Consider the following 8,761-nt stretch of genomic DNA (forward strand, 5'->3'; position numbering starts at 1 on the left):
CTTGGCAAGATCCCCAACTAGTTTACTTCAGTTCACACACTGACTATCTGCTCTTAGGTTAGGTAGTAAGCTGGCCTTGTTCTCCAGTGCTTACCAATACTGAAGGCAACTAATATATTGCTTTCAACATGGCCATCCACATCAGCCCTCTAAATAACAGTGATTTGTATGACAGGCACAATTTTAAGGATCCATCTTTGTGATAAATTCACAACCAGTTGAACTCATTTTCCCTCCTTGAGGAGCCTGTCAAATTTCATAAAACCACGATTTAAAGAACAAAGCCAAAATATCAGGAAGCTGATGGAAGAGTCTCATGGAACACTTCCAGCAACCTGCCACCTCTGGTCCAAGACACAGAGCCTCCCACTCATCCACAGGATCCTTAAGGCAGCACGCACACAGCTATAAAACACTAAGTAAATTACTTCATTATTTAAGGGGGCTCCAACCTCACAGAAAATTGGAAGCAATCAGTGGAAAAGAAATAATTTTAGCAACAGGCCGACAATAAAATACTTATTCACAACCTGCTTGAACTGCTGTTACTAAAGCAACTAGAGACAAAAAACAAGCCCTATATCGGGTTCCGCTTGCTGGATGAGGTACCACACATTGAAGTGAGCTTGGATCTCGCTCAGACAAGACTTGGACTTAACACAATGTCACATTAGGAGCAGGAACCTGACTTCCCAACTCTTTAGGCAAAATGGCAAGTGGTTTCTAAAGGTATTTAGCCTTGGCATGAGAACTGAGAAAACTGACTTTTCACAAGTCAGTATTTTGTGTGCTGAGACCTTTTGAATGCTCCACTATGAACACATGAGCAGATGATATTTTTTAAAGACCTCGCCTAGATTTAACACAACAAGCACTGACATTCCTGGCCCTAAACTCTTCAGAGTACTTAACCTGCCTCTCCTGTCAAAGCCAGACTCCCAAGATGTATTTCTGGGACACTGGTGGGCCTACCCTTACCAATCAGAAACAAGCCATATGGGACAATTCCCTCCAGAGTCAGCACCAGTTAAAGTACTCCATAAATACAAGCCTGACTACCTTTTCCAGAGTCCTCAGTGCCTCCTTACACATTTACACGGATACATATTTTCAAAAATGGCTGCTGTTCTATAACGTTTCCTTTTGACACAGCACGCCAAGTCATTCTGAAGAACCTGTCACAGCTCAGCTTCCCAGAATCACCAAAACAGCCGGTTCTCATTACTTCTAGCATGCTTAAAAGGCTCGTTGATGAAAACAAGCACAGCCCCGACACAGTGGAAGGTGTCTAGTTTGCATGCACCACAGCTGGACTGACCTAAAGGAATGCACATGCAAGGGGATGTGGCATGCACTTAGGCAAGAGGAATTGCTTAAGTGTCAAGTATAAGACGCAAGATGAAATCCAGTCATCTATTTTACCAAAAAAAAAAAATAGCTTCGAATAGCTAAAAAAATTGGAAGGTTGTGAAATACGTGAAGCATTTCAACTTTAAACATTACACTGAATGTCCTCTACTTTCCCCACGGGAGGAAAAAAAAAATAAATAAAAAGGCAAAAATCTAGTCCATTCCTTGGCAAAAACAAACACAAAATGTGATTTACTTTATCACGGCCAATGTCCAAAAATCCATAGTCCATATTAGCAGATGATTTTTTTTTTTTCCCTGGGCTCTCAAAGAATGGCTCTTTTCTAGTGGGCTTTAGAAATAACAGAACATCCTGCTAAAATAATAATTGCGACATCCGAGCACAATTCATGCCATTAAGCTTTGATCTCTGAGCAAGTATAGTATTGTCAGTACACACTCTGCAAAAAGCTGTGTTACACAGCCTCAGTCACTTTTTCCAGCTGTTGGCACATCCTGTTTAAGGACATTACATCTGCAACTAGGAGAAAGGGTAAAGAATTTCACATTGCAAAAGGTACTTTTCTGCTTGGCAGCAACCTCAAAGGGGAAAAGGAAGGCACAGCTTCCCCAAGAAAGCAGCTTTTCCCAAAAGAAATCCACAAGCTCGGATGGCGTTAGGACAGAAACACTTTTGACCACCACCCCTTCCACACCCCTTCCTGGTCACTGAGTCATTTACACTAATCAGCCACAGATCTGGTTTAACTAAGTGCAGTGCTGACAGGTGCTCCACCATCCTACTGCAGAGTCGCTGGAGCATCACTTCTATCTTCTACTGAGCAAAGATATCAAGCCTTGCAGCTTTCCCATCACATTCTTTAGGACTGTTTTGGAAAGGAGTGTCTTCTCCTGCATCTTGTGTTTGTAACTTGTTCCTTCATCTCGGGAGAAGAGAAGGACACAAACTGTGTCCAGTACAAGATTAAGCTGCAGTTTGAGCTGCAGTTTGAGATGTATGCCTGTCCTGTAACATCAAAAGAAGTTGTACCTTTACTTTCCTTTCCTTTCCATCTTTGCTATCTGGGAACATCATGCCAAAAACCAGTGCATGTATTCAGTAACAGAGCAGAAAACAATATGGCCTATAATGTCATAAACATCCCAGTGGTGCCCTTGAGATTCATAAGCATAAAGAATAAGCTGTCTGTTAAGCTGGATATCTACACAGTTGCACTGATATCTGTGCCCCAGCTTTAAGTAACAGTAAATGAAACAAAAATAACCCTGCACGATGCAGAAAAACAGCAGCCAAGAAAAAGCCTCTAGCACAATGCAAGGAAATGACACTGACAAAAGAAAGCAATAAACTGGCAAAGTCAGTATTTAGCAGCCACTGTCAGCTTGAGCAGAGTTTGAGTCTACAAAGCCTACAACAGATAGGGCCACAACAGGACCTTGGCTCCCACATGGCTACCATCCAACAGTGCTGATACAGAAGCTGGTAATTCACTGAAGTGATAAAGAGATGTCCAAGTACTTTCAAAAGCAGTGAGTGTCAGCTATGACAAGGAACGAATTTCTGATCAATCTCGGTAACCCATGCAGACTTTAATAACCACTTATCTCTAAAGTTATTCATAGAAGAATATGAAAATAGCGGGCACATGATAAGGCAGCCTGAATACCTGCTGTGTCAGGTGTGGCACAGCGCAGTTAGCTGGGCACACTGCCAGGACGTGTGTGCCAATCTTCCCGTTTTGCCTGATCCACGGAGCAAACAGCTGTTCCACACACTTTCTACTCTCCAGCTCCAGCCGTACAGCCCATACCCCGCTGCTGGAGCCTCAGTCCCTAGGGCCAGCATGGCACTTAGCAGGCACACAGAGCAGGCTGGTGCACGCCTAATTGAACATCACGCACACACATATCCAGGAAAGAAGGATGACAGAATTTGTTCGTGTCCTAAGGTACGTTTCAAGACACAGAAAGATTCAGGACAGAGTTGGTACGTTTCAAGACACAGAAAGATTCAGGACAGAGTTCCATCAGTTTTCTCCCAAAGGTTCAACAGACCAAGCACAGAGGTGTTCGACTAAATTTCAGCCAAATGGCTTGGAACAGAAAACACTTCAGGCAAGTGCAGAAGTAGCATGAAATGCTAAAGGGAAAAGAAATAACCTTGCAGGAGAGCTAGGTGAGCAAAAAGAAGCTTTGCAAGTTTTTAAATGGATACAGGATTCAAAACATATTTTTTATGTTGAGTTTAAATATCCTTAACTGTGCTGGGAAAGTTCCACTGGAACCAAAGCACGCTCTGTCAGACAACCTAGTTTTGCAATTGTGCCTGGGTTTATATATAAACACAACTGGGAGGATACATATAGTGATGTGGAATATTAAGACTATGTCACAAGAACAGGGAGACTTGGCAACCAGGAGAATGAAAAAAGTACTGGGAAAAATAACATCTGAAAAAGCCTGAAAACAGAGGGTGTACAGGTGATGGTATCAGTCTGCTAGAAGAAGGAAGTAAGTCCAGATCTCTCCAAAGACAGTAGGAAAAACTCCTTTTGCTTACTTTACAATGAATATTTAAATACAAGTTTGAGAGAGTTGGGAAACAACACAGTAAGAATTGCTACTCTGATTTAATAAGGTAAAGAATAATTAAATATCTAAAATACTTTAAAACAAATAAATTAGATTAAAAGCACCTTTGGAAGAACAAAAATACACTTGAGGGATCAATTTAGTTTATTAAACAGGAACGCTGCATTCAGGGGAGGAGTAGATTTTGAATTTTGACTCCTGTACTGAACCAGAATGAAATGTCCATGCATCTGCACTCAGAAAAAGTCAGTGCTGCTTTATTGTTTGGATGAGGAGAATCTAGATTTTTTTTTCATCCATCCAAATTTGGTCCATACTCTGCTTCTACTGTCAGTCATAGCCAAATTCTTGTTATGGGAGCATAATTAAGATAAGGGGAAGAGAAAAAAACCCCACCAATAGATCCCCAAAATATCAATATATTCCTCATAAATACAGCAGCTCTCAGCCAGAAAGAACACTTATGGTAACTTGCTTGTTTCATTTTAAGGCACAAAAAAAATCCACCTGTAAATAAGCAGTCATACCTCTGAAAACCTTGGACTTAAACCCAGGTTGCTGACATTAGCAACACGGCCCATAGTCTTTAAGAAGTGTCACCTGCTGCTGGTGAGAAAAAAAAACAAAACAAACATGCTTTCACTTCTACCATAGAGAGTATAAACTTTGGTCATGTCATTATTATAATAATGCTGAAAGCAGATAAGAGGAAATGCATCAAGTCATTAAAAGATGGGTACAGATGCTGAGATCCAGGTTCTCCTGGTCCCCAGCCCTGCTCTTGTCACCTACACCACCAAAACTGCTGCTCTGAGACCTTCCACGTGGCTTAATTTTGAATTTTTACTAAGCTAACAACAAACTACTGCGCTAATAAATATCTGTTGCACGGTTTGCTTGCTTGCTCCCAGGAACAACCATTCCACTTGGAATTGGGCTAGGAAAACTGCAGAGTGTTTCAGAGAGTCAAGCAAGCAGAGTGGCAACAGGTCTTGGCCACCTCTATCCTCCTCCACACAGCCCTGGCTAAATTTGCTACAAAGGAAACCAGATCCCCAGAATTATCTCTGAACTGTGCGGTCAAAGGCTTGGACTTTGTTCTTTCACAGAGAATAACCTTGCTATCTAGCCCAAACCAGAACAGTCTTGTAAAGGCTCTTTTGCTCTCCTTTTTTCTGTCTAACTCCAATTGTTCTCTAACAAAGTCAGCATAAGACAAACCAATCTCACTGAATAAGACAGAGCTCTGCTAGGCAACACTCCTCCAGAAAATAACAGAAGAGGAAAAAGGTCAGCTTGTATGTGAATATTTATGCCATTCAAACCAGCAGGCATCTTTATTATCTATGATTAAGCTTTTTTGCTAATAACCCAATGAATAAAGACCTGAATGCTCCCATTTTTCCTACCATGTTAGCCTGCTGTGTCAGGAAGGCTGCATCCTACAGTTTTCCATCCTACTCTGTCTTGCTCTCAGTCTGAGTCGAGCTCACATGCTTTTCCTCCCAACTACAAATGCTAAAAAAGACAGGACTAGCTTTGCTGCCACCAATTTTAAAAAAAGAAAACAGTGTATGCCAGGTAGTCCATTCAGTAGTTTTAGTCATGGTAGTTCTTCTGAGTGGATCTGTATGATTTTTGTACAATCAACAGAAGCAAAACATGCAGCTTCAGAATGTGAAACTTCTTTTTTCGTGGTGATCATCTTTTGAACACTACAAGCAGAGTCTGACCACAGTATATTTTTATCTATACTCATAATACAAGTAACTGCAGATGTGCATGCTCATCAATTACACAAAACACTTTCAACTATTCATAATTAAAATCCTCAGCTGGCATAAATATGAGATAATCACAGAGAGATTTAATTTCTAACACATCAGACATGGAGAAAGTGGGCAGAGTCCCTAGCAGCCTCAGATGATCAAGAAAAATATATTTTATGTATGAAATGTATTTTACTAAACATTAGGTTCTTACTCTAGCCCCTCTCACAGGAATCATCAGGAATAACCAGCCTAATCAAAACATGCTGGTGTTTAGTCAGCCATGGCCTCTGGACTCATTCCAAGATTTGGTATGTTGCCCAGCCTAGAAGATCTATATAAACATCATGGGTGCTTGCTTCAAGGTTTCTTAAACAAACTGGTGGTCTGGTTCCCTTTCTGCTCCCCTTCTGTCATCATCTTTGTGCAGGCACCAGTGCTCACAAAGCCAAGAGAAGATGTTGAGCACAGGATGCTGGGGGAAAAAAAAAATAAAAAAAATCACCAAACAAAAAGAAGAGTTTGTTCTCAATTACTCACCCTGGGTTGGTGAACTCCAGTGCCAGCACAAAGGATGAAACAGACGGAGAGAGAAAAAAAAGAGCAAGCAGACCAGGGAAAATAAAGCAGGTCCAGTACTAGTTCACTGGTAACCTTCAATTACTCTGGATTAAAGTTCTGAAGACACCACACCCTAAGAAATATTGTGCCTGCATGGTGCAATGCACATAACAAACACTAGCAGAGCTGATCATAGTTAGCCACAGATGGATGAGTTAGTACCAATCCTCCTCCTGCTCTGTCTTTGTGGGTCTGATTCTGCCAGGTGAACTCGTTGGTGAGATACCAGGCTGGCAGAGGTGAAGGCAAGGGAGGACTTGCTTTCTGAAATGTATTACACTTGATTAACAGGTGAGAATGCTCCAACCCAGATCCTGCACAGAAGACCTGCCATCACTTTCCCAAAGCCACTAAGGCTTATTCCTGAATCACAGAAGCCTGGTCTACCCACACACAGCCAGGGAGAAGTTTAGCCTAAGGAATGCCAGAAAAAAGGCCACTCCAGGAACAAAGGCCAAAATAAGTTCACTGACCCTTTTTTAAGCTCGTGGTGTTCCATCTTCTGTAGTTCAGCATTTGACCAGGAGCTACTCTTTATATACACCATGATGGTACATGCCGAATTTGGTGCCAGATCAAGCCTCTGATCACACCACTGAATGAGACTTGGGTTTGAAAAATATTTAGCAGTACAAAAAAGGTTTGCCAGCCGTTGCCTGTGGCAAACTGATTTATAAATGTGCCTCAATGAAGAGACCACTAAGAAACATTCGATGTACCTGCTTGCACTGCTAAGCAGCTCTATTCAGAAGAAATTTTGAACAAACATCCAAAAGACTACCATGACTCCTGGAAATGCCAGAACCTTATATATAGCTGCACCCAAGGTGTTTATTTCACCTATCACACAGCTACATGTCCTTCTGCAGCAACTTGTCAGGGGACAGTTATTGTGAATAGTTTGGGCTAGCTGTTGAATTATCCCATTCTAACCCCAAATTACAGCAAGCTGTCATCTCTTGCAGTCCAGAGGCCAGCTGGTAACACCTTAGAACACCTAAAGTGAGCATTAAAAAAAACCCAAAAAACAAAAAACAAAAAAACAATCAGACTTTATTATTTAATGCTAAGTATTCTCAACTTCACAGTTTCAACTTAAATTCTATCATGCAACACTTGTGTTTCATGTGACCCACACTTTTTTGTTAAGAGCTGACTTTAATTTTTACCATAATCAGCCCTACCAAACTATGATTACATGGGAAACAAGGTGCTCCATGTCATGAGTGAAGGCATCAAACTCCTTACTTGTCCAGACCATACCAGATACAGACTCTATCACACAACTCTTACATAAACTGAACTTTAAATTTGCGCCATGAACTGTGAAGACCCACCAACCCTATTTTTATCTATTACATCAGTAAGACACCGCAGAGTCCCAGGTACTACCCATTTAGCTTAATGGCCAGCTGGGGCATCACACACTGATTTGTGTTACGGGAAGGTCTGAGCATACACTGTCATTCCCACTTGTTAGGGAGGCAAGCTGTGCCACAAGGGCGAAGAACAAAAAGCATTTGCACAGAATGTTTACTACCATGACCCCCTTTCAAAACTGAGCAAGACTGCTCAATTACAATACCCTTTCGACAGCAGGCTTGACCATCTGTTGCCAATGGAACATCCCCAAGACACTGCTGTTTTCTGCAGTACAAGCACAAACTCATTTCCAAAAGCACCTCCAAAATAAATTTTAACGTGTTAATCCATATCCTTCAAATATGTTATTTGTACAGCCTTTAAAATATCCAAGGTCAACAGCTGGGGGAGATGGGGCACCCCTGGTTAAAAACAAGCAAAAATGACGTTTAATATGAACTTTGAATTTAGAATCAGAGTATCTTTCCAGGCACGTTTTAAGCATCTGGGCTGCCGTGCAGCTCCAGTCTTTTGTAACAACAGCCTGATAATAGATTGCAGTGTAGCAGTCCAGACTTCACAACAGTCTGGCACGCAGCAGCATGATTTGTTGCATGCAACTGAGCCTCCTGCCCATCGTAAAAGCGGCCAGATAGATATTTTTTTTTTATTTTTACACGCCCCCTCATCCCACGGCCGTCCCCTTATCCCACCCCCGCGACTTTATAGGATTCACGTAGGGGTGAAGGGGATGAAAACCCTCCCGTTATCTTCTAGAGCCCACCGGGGCAGGGAGAGGCGGCAGTAAGGTGAGCGAGTGCTGCCAAGTCAGAGTCGCCTGGCTCAGGATAAGAAAAAAGCACGCACAACTCGCACACATGCACTATCAGCCCCTTTCCGATCCGCCGCTACGCCGAAAAACCATCCTCCGAGCCGCGCTCCCGACACGCTGGGCACAGCGAGTGCCACCACGTCGGAAGACAAAAAAAAACAAACCCTCAAAACAATATACCTCCTCCCCCCCCCAACCAAAACAATAAAAAAAC

Source organism: Manacus vitellinus, unplaced genomic scaffold, assembly GCF_001715985.3.
Source record: "Manacus vitellinus isolate BGI_N305 unplaced genomic scaffold, ASM171598v3 scaffold_9_pilon, whole genome shotgun sequence".
In the NCBI taxonomy this organism is placed as follows: Eukaryota; Metazoa; Chordata; class Aves; order Passeriformes; family Pipridae; genus Manacus; species Manacus vitellinus.